The sequence below is a fragment of the Cervus elaphus genome, chromosome 15 (assembly GCF_910594005.1).
Source record: "Cervus elaphus chromosome 15, mCerEla1.1, whole genome shotgun sequence".
In the NCBI taxonomy this organism is placed as follows: domain Eukaryota; kingdom Metazoa; phylum Chordata; class Mammalia; order Artiodactyla; family Cervidae; genus Cervus; species Cervus elaphus.
The window spans coordinates 28,278,991-28,305,383 of record NC_057829.1 but is presented as its reverse complement, the minus strand read 5'-3'; the positions used below and the strand labels follow the sequence as shown (position 1 = coordinate 28,305,383).

The window sequence follows — 26,393 nt, the reverse complement described above, 5'->3', positions numbered from 1 at the left end:
GCCTTATCTAGGCTGTGGAGTTGTGTTCATTACTCCTCATTGAGAGACTAAACCAGACTTTACCTACCTAGGGCATAATGATGGTAAGCCAGAGGGGAAAAAGAGGTGATTCGCTAGACAACAGTCAAGAAGTAGTCCCTTGGAAGAGAAATAATTGATGTGCTTGTGGAGAAATAGGACAAGCAAGGGTTGGATTCACAATCTGTATATAGTTTAATGTTGCTAACTAAATGCTTTAACTTAGAAAGTAAGTTTTGAAGAGGCTGGAACACTAACAAATTAGTTTGTGCATAGTAACCACTAGTAATTTTCTATTAGACTGAGAGAGAAATGTATAATGAAATATACTAATACTAGGCCCATCCCCATGAATCCAAAGATTGAGAAGCCAACCTGGAGGAAAAAAAAAGCATTGGAAGAGAGCCACACCGTTCGCTGGATTGGGAGGAGAACCCTCTATTATGTAAGGTGTGCAGAGTTCCTAATGTGTGTTATTTCTTTTATTTTTATGAAATTCTTTTCTGATACATTTTGACTGGTATCCTGGCTGTCCAGCAAATAGATTTCCTGAGCACTTAGATGGAAGCTCAAGCCTAGTGAGTTATGATACACTCATAAAATGTATCATAGTTCCATGACTATCTGTGACCCATGAATCAGTACTGTAACATCTTGTTGGTGTATGTTATGACACGCATTTACACAAGATGCATTCTTGAAAACATGTCATTAAAATTTCAGTACAATTAATTGCCAGTAAAGGAAGCTTACTATGCTTAAAAATAGGTTAGTTGAGTTCATTGTTATTAAATAACTCTTACATTTATGAACAAAGAGGTTGAGGTGAAGTAGGGATGCCCTAATGCTTAATTACCTCTGTTTGGGTTCCTCCAAGCATACCAAAGAAGATTCAAATGTAAGGAGTTTATTTAGGAGAGTAAGGCAATGGGGAATTAAGACAGGAGAATGAAGACAGTCAATAAGAGGTGAATTATCAAGAGATAATTATTAGGTTGGTGCAAATGTAATTATGGTTTGGGATAATCAATTTTAAATCATTATAACTAGGCTCAAACACATCTTTAATAATCAAAATAGGGACCATAACAAACAACACACTTTTGCCAATGAGAAATAAGTTTGTTTATTCTTGTACTTTACTATTCGCCAACTCTAGGAAAGCATTTGCAGCATCCTGCTGGTTGTGGAAGCGTCTTCCCTGCAAAGAGTTGTCAAGATGCTTGAAGAAGTGGTAATCAGTTGGTGAGAGGTCAGGTGAATACGGTGGATGACACAAAACTTCGTAGCCCAATTCATTCAACTTTTGAAGCACTGGTTGTGAGATGTATGGTCAGGCATTATCATGGAGAAGAATTGGGCCCTTTCTGTTGACCAATGTTGGCTACAGGCATTGCAGTTTTCCATGCATCTCATAGATTTGCTGAACATCCTTCTCAGATGAAATGGTTTCACTGGGATTCAGAAAGCTGTAGTGGATCAGATGGGCAGCAGACCACAAAACAGTGACCCTGACCTTTTTTTGGGTGCAAGTTTGGCTTTGGGAAGTGCTTTGGGGCTTCTTCAAGGTCTAACCATTGAACTGGTCATAGCTGGTTGTTGTCTAAAATCCGCTTTTCATCACACGTCACAATCTGAAAAATGGCTTGTTGTTTTGTAGAATAAGAGAAGATGATACTCCAAAATGACGTTTCTTTTGATTTGTGGTCATCTCACAAGGCATCCCCTTACCGAGCTTTTTTCACCTTTTCAATCTGCTTCAAATGCTCAACAACCATAGAATGGTCAATGTCGAGTTCTTCGGCAACTTCTTGTGTAGCTGTAAGGGGATCAGCTTTGATGATGGCTCTCAATTGGTCGTTGTCAACTTCCAATGGTCGGCCACTGCACTCCTCACCTTCAAGGCTCCCATCTCCTTTGCAAAACTTCTTGAACCATCACTGCATTAGCAGTTGCTGGGTCAAATGCATTGTTGATGTTGTAAGTTGTCTCCACTGCTTTATGACCCATTTTGAACTCAAATTAAAAAATTACTCAAATTTGCTTTGTGTCTAACATCATTTCTCTAGTCTAAAATAAATATAAAATTAACAGCAAGAAATGTCATTAGAGAAAACATAAAGCAAAAAATGAGCATTAAAATGCTGTATAACATAACCACATTTAATTAGAAAGTATTTTAATATCAAACAGCAAATTTCAACAATGCAAAAACCGCACTTACTTTTGCACCAACCTATCAGCTTTCAAATAGGGCTATAGGTTTAATTTTTAAAAACTAATATTTTATATCTTGTGCATCCAAGTTTGTACAGTAAGATTCACACCCATTTAGTTCACCATCTAGACTCAATACTGGTTGCTATCATCTAGCTTAGAAAGAAATTAGGTTTTGAAGAGGCTGGAACCTTAGTATAGTATTTTGGACCGAGTGAGCATTTAGTAATATTGAATTGAGAAAGGAATGCATAATAACACATAATGATTCTAATACTAGGCCCATCCCCATGAATCCAAAGTCATTTGAATTGAGAAGCCATCCTTGGAAAAAAAGATAGGTGGGGAACTCCATTCCATAAGAATTATTCTAGACACTTTATGATTCTGGATCATATTTCAGAGTCATCTGGTTAAGGTTATCAATCAAATTTATGGCAAAATATTTGACTACATGTCCTTTCATTTTACTTCAGCCATTTCTTCCAACTTTCTATATTACGAAATACAGCAAACATACACAAAATAGTGTAACTAACACCTATATGTTCACCAGGCAGATTTCACTTTATTTGCTTCAGTTTTTTTCTTAAATCATCAAAAAGCTCTAGATAAGTTAAAACCCAGCCTTTTCATCTCTTTCTCTTTTTTCTCATGATAATGACCATCTTCAAGGTGGTATGTATTCTTTCCATGTTTTTTTTATACTTCTGCCTTATATGTGTCCATTAATAACATAGTGTTATGTGTTTTTAAACTTTAAACAATACTGGCATAATATTTCATCTTACCTTTTGAAATTTGCTTTTTTTACACATCATATTTTAGAGATTTATCTATGTTGTTATATTTATGTGGTATAGATTTCTATAGAATGAATAAATCACACTGATTGCATTCTTCTATTAGTAGATATTAGATTTTTTCAAATTTTGCTATTATAAGAAATGCTGCAATACACATGTGCTCAGTTTTTTATAGGGTATCTGCACAGAAATGGCTTGTCTTTTCATGAGGTTTATAATAACTTTTGCAATATGCAAGTTTTAACTTAAAAGTTAATCTAATTGGGTCTTTAATTGGGATTTATTTTTGTGTATACTGTAAAGTAGGGATCTAATTTTATACTTTTCCATTTTGAAAAACATGAAAAATTTCCATTTTTTTCATATTAAATTGAAATATTTCAGATGTTTATCTCTCAGATAAAAACTTCAAAAAACCCACAATGTCATTATCACACCTAATAAATCAAAAGTAATTTCTCAATATTATTTAATCCCTCATCCATGTCCAAATTTCCCCAAATACCTTTTCACAGTTGATTTCATCAAAACAGGATTCAAAATCAACATATTACATTTGGTTGACACATCTCTTAAGTCTTTAGTCTATTACAGTTTCTTCTCTTCCATTTTTTTTAATACCATTTATTTATTTATTTATGAAATGAGGTCTTTTGTAAAAATCCCCCATTTTGGATTTGGTTGATTGTATCCTTGTGGTATTTATTTATATATCCATCTATCCATTTCCAATAAACTAGTAATTTCATCTAGATGCTTGATTAGATTACAGGTCTGATTCTTTTGTCAGGAATACTTTGTAAGTGGTTCTTTGTACTTCCTATTTCCTTAATCAGGAGGAACATAATATCTGCTTGTCTAATTGTTTATATTACCATACGTTATTTTTAGAAAAATTTTAGATTTACAGAAAAACTGAGCAAATAGTAGAGTTCCTGTATTTACCTTATCTCCATTCCCACAGCTTTCCCATTACTAATATCTTGTGCTAGTATGGTACATTTGTTACAATTAATAAACTAATATTGATACCTTATTATTAACTAAAGTTCATATTATCTCGCAGGTACTGAAGCCCCTCCACGTCCCTGTATCTTGTTTGTCAACAACGGTTTTAGTCTCCTAGGCCTTCCCTGAGTTTCAAAGAGAAGACTCAAGCAGTTACTAGAGAAAGGATGAAGGAAAAGCAGTTAAGAAAGATGGCTTCACGATAGTTCAGCAATAAAACAGAGTCCTAGCTCTTCCTCAAGAGATACACATAACAATCTATGTATATCTTTGAGTTATTCTGCAGGAACTAACACTTCCACACAGGTGGAGGGTGATGACTACATGCTGACCACAAACACATAGACCCCACACTGGCTGGAAACAGGGTGATGATGATTAAGATTCCCAGAACATCACCCTGTTACCTCACACCAACCAATCAGAAGAAAGTCCATGAGCTGCAATCCTCACCCCAAATGTTGTTTTTAAAAACTCTTGCCTGAAACCCATTTGGGAGTTCAGGTCTATTGCACATTAGCAGCTCCTTCTCCTTGCTTGGCACCCTGCAAATAACCCTGTATTTTCCTTCACCACAACCTGAAGTCAGTAAGTTGACTTTGCTGCATGGTAGGCCAGTAGATCCAAAGTTTGTTCAGTAACATTGAAATTTCATAGTTTTCACCAAATGCCCTTTTTCTGTTCTAGGATCCCAACCTGATACCAAGGCTGTCTTAATTTATTTTTTCAAGAACTTTTTAAACATTTTATTTATTTGGCTGTGCTGGGTCTCAACAGCAGCGTGTGTGATCTAGCTCCCTGACCAGGGATTGAATCCATGCTTCCTGCACTGGGAACAGAGACTCAAAGCCACTATACCACCAGGGAAGTTTCTGTCTTACTTTTAATCATGTTTAATTTTGACTAGTAGACTCAAGTGTTTTCAGGTAGATAGATCCATCATAAAGTTGTCCACTCAACCTTCCTTTTAGTGGTTTTAGCATCTATTGGTTATCATTGCCTAGATCCATTATTTTATTGGGAGTTGCATAATTTAAAATTCTTTAACTTTTTTCTGTAAGTATTAGCTAGAATTCTCCTATAAAGAAGTTTCCCTTCTCAGGTATTTGGTTACTTCTGAAATACTAAACAGTTTATCTTGCATAATCTATAATGGTTCTAAATGTCAATGATTCCAATATACCCATGTGATATGTGTGAGAAATTCCAATTACTTTCAACTTTTAAATTATTTGCACAAAAGTCCAAAGAAAATGTTTTATACCACTAGTCAAAATCTGTGGCTTTCATGTTCCTCTAATTTCTGCCATTTATGAAGACTGCCCAAAAACATGCTGAAAGGATAATAGTTACGCTGCATAAAATGAAAATGATTATATTCGTTTTGAGCCAAAAAATTCCAGGAACTTAATAGGTATTAATAATTAGTCCTCACAGATGTTTTAAAACTTAGTTATAATAAATACTATTCCTAATTAATTTTCATGACGTAGTGACAAATTCCACAATAGATTATAGCTGAGGAACTGAAACCCAGAGAATTAAAGAAAGTGGCCTAAGGGAATTCAGTAATTTAAATACACAGGCCTATTAAAGAGAATCAATAATAACAATATAAAAGAATATAACCCCTCTAAATACAAAGGTATGGCATGTCATTTGTTTCACTTCTACCAAATATAATCTATCTGTGTGGATAAATTTTCTAATAATAAAATATGTTAGGTAATATTAGAGCCATTGGGAAAAAAAAACCTAATAATGAGCCACAAAGTATTTCCAATAAAAAGGTGGCCTCTTCACATGCTCCATGATTCATTATCTACTTTATTTTGTTCACAAATATCAATACCACAATTGTTTAGAAATTAAGAGGACATGATTCAAATTTTTAAAGTCATGTAAGACAGTTAATTAAAGGAACTTTTCACATTTTCCACCTCATGAACATATATGTTCCTAAAACTGAGACCAATACTCAGTTGAATACAATACACTCACCCGATTAATGGTAACGACGTGAGGAGGTAATAGCTGAGGACACAAGAAACTTAGAATGGGTAGTGAAGGAGCGAAATGACAGCCTGAGACTAATTGCAGTTTTGGGAGACTGTAGCTTAGTCCTACTAATATTCCACTTCTAGGTTTCCCCATGGGAAAAGAAGCCCAGAGGAACCACGGCAAATCTATCTCCCAAACATACACAAAGAAATGGATTTGTGCAGAATAAGAGGTAGACTGTGGTAGTCATGGAAGTGCCCACTCAGATTTCCTTTAAGAGATACTGCTGCAGGGAGCATAGCTGATTGACCACTGATACATTTTTTACTCCAATGCTTTTGGGTCAGGCCATGCTTCCCTTAGGCTGTGCTGTGTGTGCTTAGTCGCTCAGTCGTGTCCGACTACTTGCGACCCCATGGACTGTAGCCCACCAGGCTTCTCTGTCCCTGGGGATTCTCCAGGCAAGAATACTGGAGTGGGCTGCCATTTCCTTCTCCAGGGATCTTCTCAGCCCAGGGGGCAAACCAAGGTCTCCCACATTGCAGGCAGATTCTTTACCATCTGAGCCACCAGTGAATCCCTTAGGCTATTCCCAGTCAATGGCAGCAAGATGTAAGAACATTCCATTCCATTCCTCCACAAAGCAGGATTCCTTTAACTGGTAACTTCAGCTCAGGGATTCCCCATTGGCCTGGGTGAGATTTTCTCAGAATTGCTCTATGGTTTGAGGTTCTTTCCATCAATCCTTCCTTCTTTTCTCCTGTCACAGGTGTTAGACCTGCCTCATTCTCCCTGTATGCCCCTTCTCCTTTCCCCTTTGTCTTTCATAACCATTCCTTCCAATAAATTCCTTACACATCTGATCTCATCTTGGTGTCCGCTTCTTCAAGGATTCAAATCGATACCCTTTACCTAAGAATTTAGCCTCCTGGGTTAACCTTATAACTGTTTATATCAAGTATAAACAATTTCATGGAAAACTATATAGATCAATAGATGACTTAAGATTAGAATACATACTTTAACTTAGTGTTAATGCAAATTTACATGTAAATCATTGAAATTTTTTTTAAGGTCTTAATTAGCAATCTCCTGAATTTGACCTCAGAAGCATATCTATCCACTATTTAAGTGCTGTTCTCTAGTTTTGAGATGGTGTGATTATGTACAACAGAATTCTTCTCAATTCTGAATTCAAATTCTACTCTCTTACTTGTTCTTAGCTCTTATGGGTGGGTATGAGATATTAAGGACCTGTGTTTCTACATGCTGTTGAGTAAGGCATATCAGCAGAAGTAAAAATAAAAGGTAACAAAGAAAAAGATCAACCTTACTTCCTGGTTTATTCATATTTTTTCCACCTACCACCAGTAATACTATAGCTTTGGTGTGCTTTTTCAAAGTGCAAAGCAAACAAAACTGTAAACAGCAAATCCTGGGCCTCCTCAAAGCCAACTGATATTGGACCAAATTCACCTACCTAGTGTCTCAAATACCATTCTATACCATGCTGGGCAAGATGTAGAGTCCTTGAGATTATTTGTCTTGATTTCCTAAAAGAATAAATAGAGTCACTTGGCTTGGGGAAAAAATCCTATGATATTCATCAAGAAAAATGAAAGGAAGTTTGATTTGGGATAAAAGAAACAGTATCACATTTGGTTGGCTTACTTTTAAGCCCCTCACCTTGGAATATATCCAGCAGTTAATAAAAAAACTTTATACTAAATTGTTGACAGTCAATGTCAAACATCAAAATGATATTAAAATTTTGAAATATCAAAAATGATACTTATCTATTATAGCAAAATAGCTCCCTTTACTCCAGAGTGAATATGAATTGTGACTCCAAGTTGATAGAGAAGTAGATGTGACAAAAAATGCAAATACCAGATCTCATTATTTTAAATGTTTTAAGAGATAAAAATTAGGAACTCCCCAGAATATGCTGCTTGAGGTGTGTGTTCAAGTGTTTATTTTCTATTATCTAATGAATGTACTTAAGTGCAAATACTTGTGAAGGACATCTATTCATTCAGTAAATATTTACCAATTTCCCACAATGTGCTAGACACTGTTCTAGCTTTTAGGATATCTGGAGAGCCTTAAAAGTGGTGATCACTCCCTGTTTGGCACAAGAGACAACCTTAGCTCAGCTATTCTTAGAAAGGGATAGCCTACTGATTTTGTCTCTTGATGAGGACTTCATGTATTATTAAATCTTGGATTCTGTTGTTTCTTTCATTTCCCTTTCTGTACTATCATGGAAATTATGTCTAGTAAATAGCAATCTAGACACCAATCTACTGAGTGCTTTTTGAAAACCGATACCACTTCTGAAGAAATTCTAGACCAGGGAAACCAGACAGGAGGAAATTATCAAAGGAGCAAATCAAGGTCCTAGAACTAAAGGACACAAGTCCCCTGATAAAGGACCTACTGAGTGTCCAGCAGATTAAATATGAAAAATACACACAACATGATACATCATGCCCTGGGGGAAAAAGAGAAGACCTAAGAACTTTCAGAGAGAAAATATGTGTAAAAGATCAAGAATTAAAATTTCACTGCACTTCTTGAGACCAACACTGGAAGCTAGAAGAGAGTGGTGAAATGTCTCAAAACTTTTCAAGAAAAATTGTTCCTAATCTAGAGTTCTATACCTGGTCATACTATCAGTTAAGCCTACAGCCAGATGAAAGACAATTTTAGACATATAAAATCTCATAAACTTTGCATTCTTTCTTAGAAAGCTATCATCAAAAAGAAAGAAGAAACTAAGCAAGAGGAAATGCTCATGAGAAAAGAGGGAGAAAAACAAGAAAGACAACAAGGATACTGGTACCAGGAGATTTACCATAGGTGATAGGTGAAGGGGATTCTCAAATTGATAATGAAGGCAAGTTCATGAATGACAGATACGAACAAAACAAAAGGTTGAGACAGGTGGATCCAAGATGCACAAAAATAGCTTTTCTGATGAGTTGAAACATACAAAGGAAAAAGATATTAATTTACAATAAATATTTATTGAATATTCACTTTGAGTCAAAAACACTATTCTCATGGAGCTTTCATTCTAGCACAGACAGTAAGATAATAAACATAACATTCTTCTATATTAAAAGGCTGTGCTATGCTTAGTCGCTCAGTTGCGTCTGACTCTTTGCGACTCCATGGACTGTAGCCCGCCAGGCTCCTCTGTCCATAGGGATCCTCCAGGCAAGAATATTGGAGTGGGTTGCCATCCCCTCCTCCAGGAGATCTTCCCAACCCAGGGATTGAACCCAGGTCTCCCCCATTGCAGGCAGATTCTTTACCATCTGAGCCTACCAGGAAGCTCAATTAGAAGGTAGTAAATGTTATTTTAAAAAGAAAATGTAAAGCAGGGTAAGGAAAATTAAAATTGTTCTAGTTGGGGAGGGGTATAGGGTGTGTATAACAATTTAAAATAGGATTATGAGGATAAGCGTCACTGAAATGATACTTCAGGTAAGACCCAAGAATTCAATCCTGAAAAGGACTGGAATCAGGGAATTCATCATGTGGCTATCTGGTAGAAGAACTTTGTAGGCAGAGGGAACTTCTAGTGAGGGTGGAGAAACATGAGAGGGAGGGATGCTGGAGCAGCAGTAGGAAATGAAGTCAGAGAGGTACAAGATGGGAGATGTGTCTTGCACAGCCCTGCTGATCACTGTAATAACTATTTTCTCTCTGAGGGAAATGGAGATCCATTGAGGAAGTGAAATGACTGATTTACATTTTAAAAGGATCAAGTCTGGCTTCCATAGTGACTCAGACAGTAAAGAATTCGCCTGCGATGTTAAATGTTAATCTTTAACATTAAGAGTTCCTACAAATTACTTTTTAAAAATTAGCCCAGTAGGAAAATGTGCAAAGGATAGAAACAGACACTTCAAAGAAAAAAAAAAGGACAAAAGAAGTTTGACTTCCCTCAAAAAAAAAAAAAAAAAGATAGGAAAATTAAAACTATACCAAGACATCACTGGGCTCCCCAAGTGGCGCTAGTGGTAAGGAACTCGCCTGCCAAGGAGGAGACATAATGAGACATGTGTTCAATCTCTGGGTTGGGAATATCCCTGGAGGAGGGCAACCCACTCCAGTATTCTTGCCTGGAGAATCCCATGGACAGAGAAGCCTGGTGGGCTACAGTTCACAGGATTGCAAAGAGTTGGACACAACTGTAGTGATTTAGCAAGAAGGCAAGCAAGACATCACATTTCACCTAATCAGACTGACAAAGATTCAGAAGCTTGATAAAATTCTGAGTTGGGGAGGATAATGAGTAAACAGACACTCTCGTAAATTGCGGGGTGGGAGTATAAATTGGTATGGCAATTTGGCAAAATCCACCAATGTCACATACCCTTTGGGGTTGAACATGGAGATGGGACACTTAGATACCCCGTTTCAAGGAAGGTTTTATTGTGCCAGCTTCTGGAAGATATGTCAGTAGACAGTCTTCAACTGTCAGCCCTTGAGAGTTTTGCCTTGCTGCAAAGAGTTGCCCCACCAAAAGTCAATGCCTTCCTGGGACAGCCCACAACCAATGACTAAAGGAGAAGGAGGTACAAAGGCCTTTTTCACTCAATGTGTAACGGCTTCCTGGGTGCCCAGTGGTAAAGAATCTGCCTGCCAATGCCGGAGACGAGGGTTGAATCCTTGGATCAGGAAGATCCCCTGGAGAGGGAAATGGCAACCCACTACAGGATTCTTGCTTGGAAAATCCCATGGGGTCGCAAAGAGTCAGACACGACTGAGCGCCTGAAACAGGCACCCAACATGGGCCAATTCTGATAGGCCATCTCAGGTCCATGGCTTTCCTAAGGAGTTGGCTGAGGCTTCATGCGGCAACTTCAAAGTTTAGCTTCTCCTTTTGCTCAATCCCACTTCCTCCTTCTCCCTTGCACTGCTGTTAAATCCAACGACACTCCCTAAAAACACCCAGAACTCTAAATTTCTGTCCCAGAATCTCCTTCTTAGAAGACCTAATCTGTGAAAATTTTGACTCACAGCTCTGCTTTTAGGAATCTATCTATTCCATAGATTACCCACATATTGGCAAAATGATGTATATTCAAGGTTATTCATAGCGGATTATGTTTAAGAGCAAGAATTAGAAACAGTCTGACTAAACAACCAGGTGACTGATGAAATAAAGGCATGTCTATACAATGTAATTCCATCACCTCCACTAGCTTTGTTCGTAGTGATGCTTTCTAAGGCCCACCTGACTTCCCATTCCAGGATCTCTGGCTCTAGGTGAGTGATCACACCATCGTGATTATCTGGGTTGTGAAGATCTTTTTTGTACAGTTCTTCTGTGTATTCTTTCCACCTCTTCTTAATATCTTCTGCTTCTGTTAGGTCCATACCATTTCTGTCCTTTATCAAGTCCACCTGCATGAAATGTTCCCTTGGTATCTCTAATTTTCTTGAAGAGATCTCTAGTCTTTCCCATTCTGTTGTTTTCCTCTATTTCTTTGCATTGATCGCTGAGGAAGGCTTTCTTGTCTCTCCTTGCTATTCTTTGGAACTTTGCATTCAGATGGGTATATCTTTCCTTTTTTTCTTTTGCTTCTCTTCTTTTCACAGCTATTTTTAAGGCCTCCTCAGGCAGCCATTTTGCTTTTTTGCGTTACTTTTCCATGGGGATGGTCTTGATCCCTGTCTCCTGTACAATGTTACAAACCTCTGTCCATAGTTCATCAGGCACTCTATCAGATCTAGTCCCTTAAATCTATTTCTCACTTCCACTGTATAGTCATAAGGGATTTGATTTAGGTCATACCTGAATGGTCTAGTGGTTTTCCCTACTTTCTTTAATTTAAGTCTGAATTTGGCAATAAGGAGTTCATGATCTGAGCCACAGTCTGCTCCCAGTCTTGTTTTTGCTGACTGTATAGAGCTTCTCCATCTTTGGCTGCAAAGAATATAATCAATCTGATTTCAGTATTGACCGTCTGGTGATGTCCATGTGTAGAGTCTTCTCTTGTGTTGTTGGAAGAGGGTGTTTGCTATGACCAGTGCATTCTCTTGGCAAAACTCTATTAGCCTTTGCCCTGCTTCACTCTGTACTCCAAGGTCAAATTTGCCTGTTACTCCAGATGTTTCTTGACTTCCTACTTTTGCATTCCAGTCCCTATAATGAAAAGGACATCTTTTTTGGGTGTTAGTTCTAAAAGGTCTTGTAGGTCTTCATAGAACCATTCAACTTCAGCTTCTTCAGTGTTACTGGTTGGGGCATAGGCTTGGATTACCACGATATTGAATGGTTTGCCTTGGAAACGAACAGAGATCATTTTGTTGTTTTTGAGATTGCATCCAAGTACTGCATCTCGGGCTCTTTTGTTGACCATGATGGCTACTCCATTTCTTCTAAGGGATTCCTGCCCACCACAGTAGTAGATATAATGGTCATCTGAGTTAAATTCACCCATTCCAGTCCATTTTAGTTTGCTGTTTCCTAGAATGTCGACGTTCACTCTTGCCATTTCCTGTTTGACCACTTCCAATTTGCCTTGATTCATGGACTTAACATTCCAGGTTCCTATGCAATGTTGCTCTTTACAATATTGGGCCTTGCTTCCATCACCAGTCACATACACAACTGGGTATTGTCTTTGCTTTGGCTCCATCCCTTCATTCTTTCTGGAGTTATTTCTCCACTGATCTCCAGTAGAATATTGGGCACCTACCGACCTGGGGAGCTATTTCAAATCCTGAAAGATGATGCTGTGAAAGTGCTGCACTCAATATGCCAGCAAAATTGGAAAACTAAGCAGTGGCCACAGGACTGGAAAAGGTCAGTTTTCATTCCAATCCCAAAGAAAGGCAATGTCAAAGAATGCTCAAACTACTGCACAATTGCTCTCATCTCACTAGTAAAGTAATGCTCAATATTCTTCAAGCCAGGCTTCAGCAATACGTGAACCATGAACTTCCAGATGTTCAAGCTGGTTTTAGAAAAGGCAGAGGAACCAGAGATCAAATTGCCAACATCCGCTGGATCATCGAAAAAGCAAGAGAATTCCAGAAAAACATCTATTTCTGCTTTATTGACTATGCCAAAGCCTTTGACTGTGTGGATCACAATAAACTGTGGAAGATTCTTCAAGAGATGGGAATACCAGACCACCTTACCTGCCTCTTGAGAAACCTGTATGCAGATAAGGAAGCAACAGTTAGAACTGGACATGGAACGACAGACTGGTTCCAAAGAGGAAAAGGAGTACATCAAGGCTGTATACTGTCACCCTGCTTATTTAACTTATATGCAGAGTACATCCTGAGAAACGCTGGGCTGGGAGAAGCACAAGCTGGAATCAAGATTGCCGGGAGAAATATCAATAACCTCAGATATGCAGATGATACCACCCTTATGGCAGAAAGTGAAGAGGAACTAAAGAGCCTCTTGACGAAAGTGAAAGAGGAGAGTGAAAAAGTTGGCTTAAAGCTCAACATTCAGAAAACTAAGATCATGGCATCTGGTCCCATCACTTTATGGCAAACAGATGGGGAAATAGTGACTGACTTTATTTTTGGGGGCTCCAAAATCACTGCCGATGGTGATTGCAGCCATGAAATTAAAAGATGCTTACTCCTTGGAAGGAAAGTTATGACCAACCTAGAGAGCATATTAAAAAGCAGAGACATTACTTTGCCAACAAAGGTCCGTCTAGTCAAGGCTATGGTTTTTCCAGTGGTCATGTATGGATTGAGAGTTGGACTGTGAAGAAAGCTGAGTGCCGAAGAATGGATGCTTTTGAACTGTGGTGTTGGAGAAGACTCTTGAGAGTCCCTTGGACTGCAAGGAGATACAACCAGTCCATCCTAAAGGAGATCAGTCCTGGGCGTTCACTGGAAGGACTGATGCTGAAGTTGAAACTCCCAATACTTTGGCCACCTGATGCGAAGAGTTGACTCATTGGAAAAGACCCTGATGCTGGGAGGGATTGGGGGCAGGAGGAGAAGGGGAACAACAGAGGATGAGATGGTTGGATGGCATCAGTGACTCAATGGACGTGAGTTTGAGTAAACTCCAGGATTTGGTGATGGACAGGGAGGACTGGCATGCTGCGGTTCACATGGTTGCAAAGAGTCGGACAGGACTGAGCGACTGAACTGAACTGAACTGATACAATATAATATGACATAGCTATATCAAATTGAGGAACCCGTTTATATAATGATATAAAAAGATCTTCTGTGTGTGTGTGTGTGTGTGTGCATGTATCTGTATATGAATGAAGGATGTATAAAAACCAATGTCATTTGTTGCCCATGAGTAGATTTGGGTATCTCAGGGACAGGTAGAAGCGGAATATTCATGTTGTATACCATTGTACTTTCTGAATTTTAAGCCATGTGAATGCGTTACATAATGATTAGAAGCAATTTTTGCTAGTTAAATTATTTGACTGTTATACTACTTGTAAAAAAAACTATATATGCATAGCTTTGTTAAACTAACAATTAAATTAAAAAGAATTTTTGTAACCCTGATGTTTAGCATGTGGAATCCTAATACCCTGACTAGGGATAGAACCTACACTCTCTGAAGTGGAAGTGTGGCGTCTTAACCACCAGATTGCCAGGGAAGTCCCTAAAAATTAAATTAAAAAAAAATCTAAGTGTTAAGTAAGAAATAAAAGAACAAACTGTGCAAAATGATTACCATTTTTTTAAACATTGTATACACATACAGATAGATACATTGAAAGAAGCATGGAAAAAAGTCTAGAAGGACACAAAATCATAAAAGTCGTTATCTTTGTGGGTAACATTAGAGACAACCCATTGTGTACTGAGAACCCACTTCTCAATTCAAACAATTGAATTGAGAACACTTTCAAATTGAGAACAATTCAAACAATTGAGAAGTGTATGAGATAAAAAGTAAGGCATGCATTTTATCTCATACATTTTTCAACTGTTCGAATTTAAGGGCATGCATACATTTGTAATTAGAAAGTAGTGTTTAAGAATTATGAGACAAATTAGAATTAGAAAAAAGGAAAAAACCCTCCAACTTGACAATTATTTAGAGGAAACTTGATGATGCTTATAGGAAGTAGAAAAATTAATTTTCTAAAATAATTTTAGGAAGACTGGAATGTGTGCTAATTTCCCCCCTTGCTTAACCTTAATTCATCTAAACAGTTGTCTCAGTTAATTTCTTAAAATATGTAGAATCAAACTTTAGTTGCAAATATAAAAAGTTCCTGCAACTGGGATTAGGAATTCTTTTAGAGGGGCTGGGATGTGGCTGTGCCAGAAGATGTATCTAGGTCTGAACTTCCGGGGACGCCCTGACTTGCTCCTAACATTAGAGATTGCTGTTGTTGTTTAGTCGCTAAGGAGTGTCCAGCTCTGCGACCCCATGGACTGTAGCCCACCAGGCTCCTCCTATTCATGGGATTTCCCAGGCAAGAATACTGGAGTGGGTTCTCACTGCCATCTCAAGGGAATCTTACTGACCAGGGATTGAACCCACGTTTCCTGCACTGCCAGGTGAGAGATCTTTACCAGTAAGCCACCAGGGAAGCCCAGCGTTAGAAATTATCTAGTCCTTAAAGGTACTCATTGAGAAATCATATTGTATTGAGCTTGGGAAAAGCAAAGGTCATGCTCTGCAACTTATTTTTCTGTATTCTCTGTCTTAAAATGGAATGACACAGAGATTACCATGGCTCTCCATAAAGATGCCATGAAAATTCATGAAGATGTTCATATTTTTAATGAAATTTTTCTTTTTTTGGATTTTTACTCTATCTGTATCAAACCATTATGCTGTACACCTTAAACTTATACAATGATGTATGTCAATTATATCTCAATAAAATTGGGGGGTAGAATTCTTATAGTAACTCATGTGAGAGATAAAAGTGGCCTGAAGAAGCTCAGTTAGTTAGGGTGGAGAAGAGGGTGCATTTTTTGATCAGCATTTGATTTTAAATTATCTTCTAGATAAAGTGCTCATTTTCCCAAAGATATAATGAAGATGACTTGTGTGAACAGATAGATAATGGTACTATCGACTGAAATATCAAATGAGAGAGCAGGAAGAGGTATTTGAAGTAAGATGATGAACTTTGTTTTGCATATATTGAGATTGGTTGGCTGAGGCCAGCCATGGGGCCATTGTTTGAAGTGGACAAAGTCTCTCATATGTGACAATGAACAGGTCTGGAGTTGGAAGGTCACTGGAGGCTCAAGTCTAAACTCCGGTGGTTGAGGGATCCTGAACATAATCTCTGTCACTGCACTTACTATGGCATTTTGCAAGTCCCCTTGACTACATTTGTCTTTTTCCCTAGCATTGTGCTGTCAAATACTGTCATTTAACCACATGTGGCTATTTAACTCTTGAAATGTGGCCAATCCAAATTGAGATGTGTGGGGAAGGGGGGAGGGATAAATTAGGGGTTTGGGATTAACATACACACACTACTATACACAAAATAGATAAACAAGAACAACCAACTATATAGCACAGGAAGTTATACTCAATATTTTGTAATAATCTATAGTGGATAAAAATCTGAAAAAAGAATATATATCTGTATGTATAACTGAATCACTTTGCTATGCACCTGAAACTAAAACAACATTGTAAATCAACTATACTTCAACTTTTAAAAAAATCCATGGGGATTTTCCCTAGCAGACTATTGGTTAGAACTTGGCACTTTCAGTGCAACGGCCCAGGGTTCAATCTTTGGTCAGGGAACTATATTCCCACAAGCCAAGCAGTGAGGCAAAAAAAAAAAAAAAGTCCAAATTAAGATGTGCTGTAAATATAAAATACACATTGATTTTGTAGATATGTTATCAAACATAAAAACCTAAGATATCTCATTAATAATATTTTATGTCAGTTAATTGTTGAAGTGATATTTTGGATATGTTGGGCTCAATAAAAATATATCATTCAAAATTTTTTTAAAGAGGGACTTGCTTTTTGTCTTTCATAAAGTCAGTTGCTTTCCTTCTTTTGATAGTATATAATTAAAATTATAAAAGATAACTACCACCTGACTAGTAATAATAATAGAAATAAAATAACTAAACAAAGGTTCATGATGAATGAACCCATTCTAGCCCATTTTGGGATGAAGCCTAAGAGAGACAAAGTGGAGAACCCTTAAAGTTTTTTTTTTTTTAACTTATAGAAAAATTGCAAGAATAGGACAGAGAATTTCTGAATATTATTTATTCAAGTTCAACAACTTTTTTTTGCCACATTTGCATTCTCTGTCTGTAGATATTTTGATTTATTTTTTGAACCATTTGAGAATAGATTGCATGCATTATGCTTCCTTATCTCTTCATACCTCAGTGTGTTTTTTTACTATGAAAAATAACTTACTTTATATAATCACCATACAATTATCAAATGTGGGAGCTACTTTTTTCTAATCTGTGGTCCATATTCCAACTTTGTCAACTGTTTCAATTAATCTTTAATAGTATTTCCCCCGCTCTGGTACAAGTTCCAGTTTAGATCATGTGTTGACTTTAGCTGTTAAGTCTCCTTGTGTTTGCATGCTAAGCCACTTCAATTGTGTCTGACTCTTCTCAACACTAAGGACTGTAGCCCACCAGGCTCTTCTGTCCAAGGGATTCTCTAGGCAAGAATACTGGAGTTGGTTGCCATGCCCTCCTTCCGAGATCTTCGTGACCCAGGGATCAAACACATATCTCTTTACATCTCCTGCATTGGCAGGGGAGTTCTTAACCAGGGAAGTCCCATCAAGTCTCTTTAGTTCCTTTTACTAAATAGTTCCTTAACATTTTTTTCTGGGAGGGGGTTCTGTCATGACAGTTATTTAAGAGAATGTTCTTTAATATGGGTTTGGTTGACATTTCCTCACAATTAGATTTAAGTGACATTATGTCCTTCTCAGAGTATCTCATTTGGAGGCATATGGTCACTGATTAAAGTGTTGCCTAGTTTTTCCACTGTATAGTTACTTTTCCCCTCTTCTGTTACCTAAACACAAGTCAATATGCCTGGTGCACAGTGAGGCCAAACAAAATCAAAATGTGGGAGTTTGGAATACAGAAAGGTTTATTGAAAGCCATGGAAAGAGATGAGTGGTTCATACCTTAAAAACCCCGAACTCCCCCAAAACTCTCAGCAAAGCCCTTTTCTAGGAAAAATGGGGAAGGGGCGTGGTTAGTTGTTGCAAACTTCTTGGTGTCAGATCCCTTGTTCTTGGTGTCCAGTCATGCATGGTCAGATACTGATGTTTCTGTAAACCGGCACCAAACAGGGGGTGCTAGTGGTAAAGAACCCGCTTGCCAATGCAGGAGACATAAGAGATGCAGGTTTGATCCCTGGGTCGGGAAGATCCCCTGGAGGAAGGCATAGGAACCCACTCCAGTATTCTTGCCCGGGAAATCCTATGGAAAGAGAAGCCTGGAGGGCTACAGTCCATGGGGTCGCAAAGAGCGGGACACAACTGAAGCGACTTAGCATGCATCACCAAACAAACGTTATTCTCTGTTCTGACAAGAAAGGGCCAGATCCTAAGGCACAAACTGTCACCTCCTGAGGTAAGGTCCTGGCTAAGAAGGGGCAGCTCTCAGTTGGTGGCTGTTATCACTGGGGAGCCAGGCATTTAGGACTCAGCTGGCCCTCAGCCTCCTCAGGTTGCCCACACGGCAGAGGCAAAACCCAGACTATACCCCAGGCAGACAGACAATGCCATTACTTCACAGAGGCAGGATTGGGGAGAGGTTAACTGCTGCCTCAAGGCCTGGGCCTGGCCCAGTGGGCAGCCGTGGCAAGGGCTGTGGAGCTCTGCAGGACACATCCCCTTAGCCTGTTCCCTGGGCCCTGCAGCTTACCCGCTGGCCAGAGGCCAGGTGAGCCTGAGAGTCCCAGTGAGAAGGCCAGGATCCACTCTTACCTCATTCTTTGCCTGATGACCGCCATTCCACTGACCATTAGCTGAATGGGCCACTACCGGTCACTTACTGACAGTTGGTCCTTGGGGGAGAGGCCCATTGTAGTGGCAACCAGTGGCTGAGCAGGACTACTAACAGTTGCTCATTGACAGTTGCTCACTTGAGGGAGCAGTCCCCTGTGGTGCCGATCAGTGATTGAACAGGACCTGTAACTACCGCTCTAACCATCCTGTGTCAGCGGTTTTGGGGTAACCATTGCCTGGTAATGGGTTGTGTGGTAATGGTGTCCAACGACGGCCACATGCTAAGGGTTGGGCCTGTCCCACTCTATTATACTTCTAAAAAAAGTGACAGTCCATGAAGAGATACTTTGAAGATTTGAAAAAAATACTGCTTCTCATCAAACTTTCCCCCTAGGTTTAGAATCCATTGATGATGTTTTCCAAACCAATCTTTTCTATGATAGTTACAAAATGGTGATTTTCCAACTGCACCACTCTCTCTACATCTATCAGTGGGCAAGCTCTATAGAGAACAGCTTTTCCTTTTCCCCTCTCTCTCACTCTCATTAGAACACATGAATAAATTCTTATTTTATTCAATGGATCATAATTCATTACTGTTCTTATTTTGATACTCTAGTTATCCCACATTTGCCCAATGAGAGGCCCTTCAAGCAGGCTGCTATTGACATGTCCCCATTTATTTTTTGAGCACTTATTTCTGACACAACAGGATGTTCCAGATCATCTTGTACCTTCCTGTGCTAGCCCTGAAATCAGCCATTTGTTCAAGAAGCTTTGATTCCTCTTGACGGGGGAAAATATTTAGAAATCAAGATCTGTGCAGGGAGTCTTTAATTTTGAAGTTATTATCAATCATAAGATTAAGAGAAATATATATATATCAACTTTTATTAATCATATTTATGGCCGAGTTAGCTATTTCTTTTTTCCCTCTTTGTGGTAAGAAAGAAGGAAATATTAAGCTTGTTTTTAAAATTTTGTCTTATTTACTCGAATATAATTCTAGCTACAATATTGGCAAAGAACACTGACTGCAACAGAAACTATGGATCATAAGTCTCTCAATAGCTCCTCAAACATAACATATCCTCAAAAGAAAACTATGAAGAAAAACTGTATAAGTTTTGAAATACTATAAGCTAATCTGTGGAATCCTAAAGATAAGCATAATGGAACAGGGGGCATTTCACTGAATTCATTTTAAAGGAATTTAATCAAAGCTCTATAAAACAACACTTTGTCATCAGATTCTTGTTGCAAAAGACGTTCTGCTTCTTACAGTGGTGTCATGTGATGCAAACTGCTATGGTAACATCTCACATTATTATTTTTATGTGATAAAGGCAGACGAACTATACAATGTTTGAAAAGTATGTCAATTTCTATTTTAACTGAATGAAAAATATTTACTCTGTCTCTTGATAACAAGGTCTTCAAATGATAATACACTTTTGAAATATTGAAGATGAAATAAAGAGATCATATTTTATGTGTCACACTACTAGCGACAGGCTTTCCAGCTGGCTCAGTGGTAAAGAATCCACCTGCCAAGGCAGGAGACATAAGAGACACGGGTTCCATCCTTGGATAGGGAAGATCCCCTGGAGGAGGGCCTGGCAACCCACTCCAATATTCTTGCCCGGAAAATCCCGTGGACAGAGAAGCCTGGCAGACTACAGTCCAGAGGGTTGCAAAAGAGTCGAACAAGACTAAGCACAGTACTAGGGACAAAGACCAAGTCCATTTTTTGCTGCAAGTACTTTGTATTCATTTCCAGACCCATGATTATATGGAAACACTTGGGTCACTTTAAAAAAATTCAAATTCTTGAGCACCATCCTGATTCACTTTAACATCATATTTCTTAAGCCAGGAATATGTATTTTTAAAATTTCCCCAGATAATTCTGAGACAGTTGATCATCAAACTCATTTGGGAACCACTGACTGTGGCAAAAATAAATTTATACCAGGGTTTAAGTCTTATTATATATATATATATAAGTTGCCCAAGGGCAGGAACTGTGCTTGTAAAATTTTATAAGCCCAGCACCTATTATGAACCTTGCATGTTGTAGACATTCAATATACATTTACAAAAAGAAGTTTAACTTCAAACTTTGAGTCTTAATATTAATTTCTGCAGGGACTATAAACCTACTTTAGTGGTATTATATATCACGTGATAGGAACCACCTTGGATAGCAGGCAGGTAGAAAGACAATATTGGATTGGTGTACCAGTTTCTAATGCAGAATACAGTTGTGTTCAGTTATGACCCTGAATTTCAATAACTTAATCTATGCTCCTGAAAATGGAGAAAGAGTACTTACATTTACAAGGCTGGTCTAGTTTGTATTGTATTGTATTGTATTGTCTGTATTGTCTCTTCTGTATTGTCCTTCTTTCCACTAAATGTTCTGCTTGATAGGTTTTTGTTGTTGTTGTTTGTTTTTTAAAGTAGCTGACATTTTTATGGCTTAAAACAGACTTCTCAAAGTATGGTTCATGGACTCCTGGGGGTTCCCTGAGCCCTTTCTGGTGATCTGTGAGGGCAAGAGTTTTTTTCCTAATAACAATAAGCTGTATTTGGCTTTATCACTTTCATTCTCAGGTGTACAGTGGAGCTTTCCAGTGGCTATTTGATGACTGATATGGAAACAGATTAGGCTTCACTGGTAGCTCAGGTGGTAAAGAATCCGCCTACAATGCAGGAGACCCGGGTTTGATCCCTGGGTCGGGAAGATCCCCTGGAAGAGGGCATGGCAACCCACTCCAGTATTCTTGTCTGGAGAATCCCCATGGACAGAGGAGTTTGGCAGGCTACAGCCCATGGGGTTGCAAAGAGTCAGACACAACTGATTGGCTAAGTGTGTACAGACACACACATGGAAACAGATTAAAGAAGAAAAGATATGAGAATCATCTTATTTCTACAAACCACACATTAAAAAACTGACAAAAATGTAAAACCATGATGCACTAAAAATAGTTATTATTTTAAAATATCTATTTATGCCAACATACAATGTGCTCTTTTCAATGACTAAAAAATTAAAATTTTCAAGTTTTAATTTCTAAAACATGACAAGTATTTATAGCTATAACACATAAAAGTTGTTGGAGTTCTCAATAATTTTTAAGAGTGTAAAGGGGTCCTGAAACTAAAAAGTATAAGATCAGTGACTTATGTTTTTACATGACACTTAATAATTAGCTGAACAGGTCATTTAGTTTTATATAGACAAATTTAGACTTTTTTTTTCTGGCTGGGCCACATGGCACGTGGAATCCTAGTTCCCCTACTAGAGATTAACCCTCGCTTCCCGCAGGAAGACTGGAAACTGGGAGTCTTAACCACTGGACAGTCAAGGAAGTCCCTAGACAAATTTTGACTAAAACCAGGATTGAATTTTACCAATTCTTAATAACTGATCTTTGTCCAACATTTATTTTTGTCCAACATTTATGTAAAAAACTTTCTTCTTATTCTGAGAAACACTTGACTGAGCTACCAGTTAAGATTCCATGAGCCCCCGAAGTGATTTTTGATAGTAACCTATGACACAACTTGAAATGCTCATCTTCAGCCTGAATGGATGGGCTGCCTGAGAAGGATACCATGCTAAGTGCCTACTAGTAAACAGGGAAGGATGTCTTTATTAGATTTTTCATTTAACAGATAATAGGCTCTAAATAGAAAGAAATACAGAAAAGGCACATTTTGATAGCTAAGCAGCAAATCAGCCAAAATTCCTAACTCCTGTGGCAAGCAGATCCAGAGGACAGCAGATTGAAGAAAACTGCTTAAGACGTCCTTGGTGATCTTTAGATTAGGTCTGTGCCAGCTCTAGCATTTGCTCATTACCTCGGGGTCTTAGCCTGCCATTAAATAAAAAGTTTTCATCAGCAGGATGGTTGTAAACAAACATTGGGTTGCCTGTAAAGATCGAGCACAGTGCTGTGAACACAATAATTTGTTGTTCTTAGGGTAGCGCGCAGGGACAGTCCTCTGAGAAGAAATGCAGAAAATAGTTGTTCTACCTACTTCACCGAGTCCAATGACATTAATAGTTCTATTTGTAGCTTTTTCTACAGCTTTAAGGAAATTTTTGAAGAAACTTTTCTTTAAAACTTCTCTCACATCATAATCAAAATACTGTCATTCTGTTTCCACATTCTGATAGGAACATCATGCTACTAGTAGATTAGTGACGAAACTCTTCAATAACATTAGTTTGCAAAGAGAACACTTAAAAAAAAAATCTAAGAGTAAAGGAAGCGGTGAGGAGGTTTCTTAAGTTGAAAAAAACTTCAAAATCAGGAAATAGGCAAATTTTATCAGACACCTAAATCTAAAAGCAGCTGGAAAATAACAATTTCCAACTCACTGTGGTCCAATTCTCTTTTCACTGACTCCTTTTTGCTTAGCCAACACGAAAAAGGGTACCAACAAGGCGGGAACTGGCACAATAAATCTCTTTTTTAATAGATTCCTATACTCCTTGTGTGTCGGGGAGTGCGGGCGATAGAGGTAGGATGCGCAGATAAAAAACTAGAGAGCGTCTCGGGGACCGCCTACCTTCGCTCCTAAATACTGAGGGGGGCGGAGCCGAGGCTAGGGCGGGGCCCGAGGCCGGGGCGGAGTCCGGGCGGGGCGGGTTGCTTCCGGGCCTCTCCCCACCCCTTTTCCTCTGTGCTCCTCCCACACGTATTTCACCACGATCCCGAAAGGCCCAGCGGCTAGGAGAGTCACGTGAGAGTGGGTGGTGGAAGTGGAGGCTTGTCTTGGCTGTTTCTTCATCTCTATGGTTTTCAGAGGTGGGCGGCTTTGACGGAGAAGCAACTGCAGCTCAGGCGTGGACGGGTGAGTCCTGGGACTGTGAAGGTTTGAGGACAGAGCCTTTCAGGGAGGACGAAAGGAAGGGGGATGCGAAACAGCTTTAGACACCAGACCTTTGGGGCCAGCCGATTGTCTGCCCTGGGGTCAGGCGACTTCTCTGGTCGAGCGGGACAGCTGTCTCCCCCTGATGTGTCTAGACTGGGGCTTGAGACCAGCCCTTAGTCCTGCCTGCTTCGCTTCCTCAGCTTTTCTTCACTTCACCCAGTCCCTTCTGCCTGTCCCGGGAGAACTTCTACTTCCGAGTTCCCAGCTGCAGGGTTCACTTGAGCGCCGACGTCTCTCTTCTCACAGGCGACCAGGGACCATCCTTGGCATCTGGGGATGTGGTTGGAAGTGGGTGGGGAGTTTATAGTTAGGTCTCTGATGAGGGGAAGTTTTAATCACTGAAATGAAAAAGGTGGAAATATAAATGGGGGACCTGAAGAGACAAAACAAAGTACAGGTTTCCTGGACCGTTCAGTTTTTATTTTCCCAGTGTCTTACCCATTCTCTCTCAAGTTTCCTTCTCACTATCCTATCCTGGCCCACAATACGGTGTTTTGAGAATGAGCCGGGCGTTATTGACTCAGTGTAAAAATGTTGGAAGAAGAGTTTAAACCGAACTATTTTTTAAGTTCCTACCTGTGTAGTATTACGGTTTCTTTATCTTCTCTTTCAGATGCCTAAAAAAAAAAAAGTATTGTGGATATTTGCAAGTATATGTAGAATAACCATTTTATAATTAGGACTAGAGTAAAATAATTTATTCTCTTTGTGGTACTTGGAAAGACATATTTACTTTCTGTTTTATAAGTAGATGTGTCTGAATTTGGGGGCAGTTTCTTGGGTATACCTTTGTTTACCTTTATTTTATTTAGGTAAAATATTCCTTTGAGTCACAGGTGCACGTGATCTATCTAGCAGGAGAAAGGAGTGAAACAGCTTAGGGTTGATAGCTGTTGGAGAGTTTAGGTTTCATTGAACGATATGACAAATTAATAAAATGTCAGCATCTTGAGACTTAGGTGTTGGCCAGGTTGACCGTCCCATTATCTTCTTGGCGTTGCCTAAGGTATTGAGCTTCTTAAATATTGTCTCATCCTAAAAACTTTTTAGAACTCACTCACTTGTTTGTGAGAACGTGGCTCTGGCTTCTGGCTGCTCTGTGTCCTTTTAGTAGCTCAGTTATGTGGGACTCTTGGAGACCCCAGGGACTGTAGCTCACCAGGCTGTTATGTCCATAGGATTTTCCAGGCAAGATTACTGGAGGGAGTTGCCATTTCCTTCTCCAGGGGATCTTCCAGACCCAGGTATCTAACCTGTGTCTCCTGCATTGCTGGCGGATTCTTTACCGCTGAACCACATAGGAAGACCTCAGTGACCTTATTGAAGGTGATAAGACACAAGAAACGCTAACAAAAAGTAAAGATTCAGGGGCTGGTTGGGTACCTGGGGAGAAAAGGAAAATGACAGAAATTAATATGAGCAAGAGAACAGAAGAGTGTATTGCTATCTTCGTTTATAATCTAGAGAACATTTACTATGTTGCATAGACTTTGCATTCCCAAGAGGTGACTCTTGAGACTGACTTTCCTGTGTTTAACAATGGTATGTAATTTATCCTATAATGCAGTATTATGTAAAATAATAACTGAAAGACTTAATTGATCCTTCAGATTTTATATTATTCAGAAATATAGAACTGAGTAATTGACAAAGTTATTACACCTAATTTGGCCACTTTTTCCCTCTTGACCAATTTTTACAATGACTGCAACACTTGCTAAATGTTTACCAATTTTTTTCCACATGGAGTAGAGGGTTTTGTTTGGCCACATTGTGCGGCATGTGGGATCTTAGGTCCCCAGCCAGGGATGGAACCCGCGCCCCTTACATTGGAAGCATGGAGTCTTAACCACTGGACTGCCAGGGAAGTCCCTTGAGTATAATTTTTTTTAATATTTCCTTGAAAAGAGAACTAACTTTTAAAAAAGTTTATTCACAACTCCCCCCCCCCCCCCCCGCCCCCCGCCCACCAGAAAGGAAAATAGCTTGATTTTATGCTAAGGGAAAAAGTTGATTCTTTTTAAGTAGATTTTTACTCACTTAAGTAAATTCTGAGAAAATTACTAATGCTTTTTAAGACATTAAATATTGCTGACTCAGAATAGTTGAGAAGAAAATACAGGGGTAGTATTTTTAAATATTTTATATTTCTTATTATAAAAGTAATATGTGTTTATTTTTGAAAAATAGAAACATTATAAGAAATACAACACTGAAACTTGAAATGCTAATTTATCTTTTCCCATGCCAACATGTAACCACTACTTCCTCTTGCTTTGGGTTGGGCATCAGTGTGGAAAAGTTGAGTTTGGGGTCAGACTCCCTGGGAAAGATGGCATTGAGAGTACTGGGCTTACATCCTACAACCTCAGAAACTCCAGAAGAGAGAAGACTTCCCTTTTTCTGATTCTATTATAATAGAATTCTGTTATAA

General features: G+C 38.7%; 1 protein-coding gene and 1 long non-coding RNA gene across 5 annotated transcripts in view; one reads left to right on the top strand and one right to left on the bottom strand.

The window, feature by feature from the left end:
* Positions 1 to 1,119: 1,119 nt before the first annotated feature.
* Positions 1,120 to 23,562, bottom strand: LOC122709411. The gene is made up of 3 exons (XR_006345507.1): positions 23,403 to 23,562; positions 7,531 to 7,603; positions 1,120 to 2,088 (listed from the first exon to the last, which is right to left on the bottom strand). It is a non-coding gene; the product is annotated as an uncharacterized LOC122709411 (long non-coding RNA).
* Positions 23,563 to 23,736: 174 nt separating this feature from the next.
* MICU1 (mitochondrial calcium uptake 1) overlaps positions 23,737 to 26,393 on the top strand; it is a 214,504-nt gene continuing 211,847 nt past the window's right edge. For all 4 annotated transcript variants that reach the window (XM_043926758.1, XM_043926757.1, XM_043926756.1 and 1 more), the window contains exon 1: positions 23,737 to 23,878. The gene's annotated coding sequence lies outside the window, so the exon portion shown is untranslated. The remainder of the gene's footprint in view (positions 23,879 to 26,393) is intronic.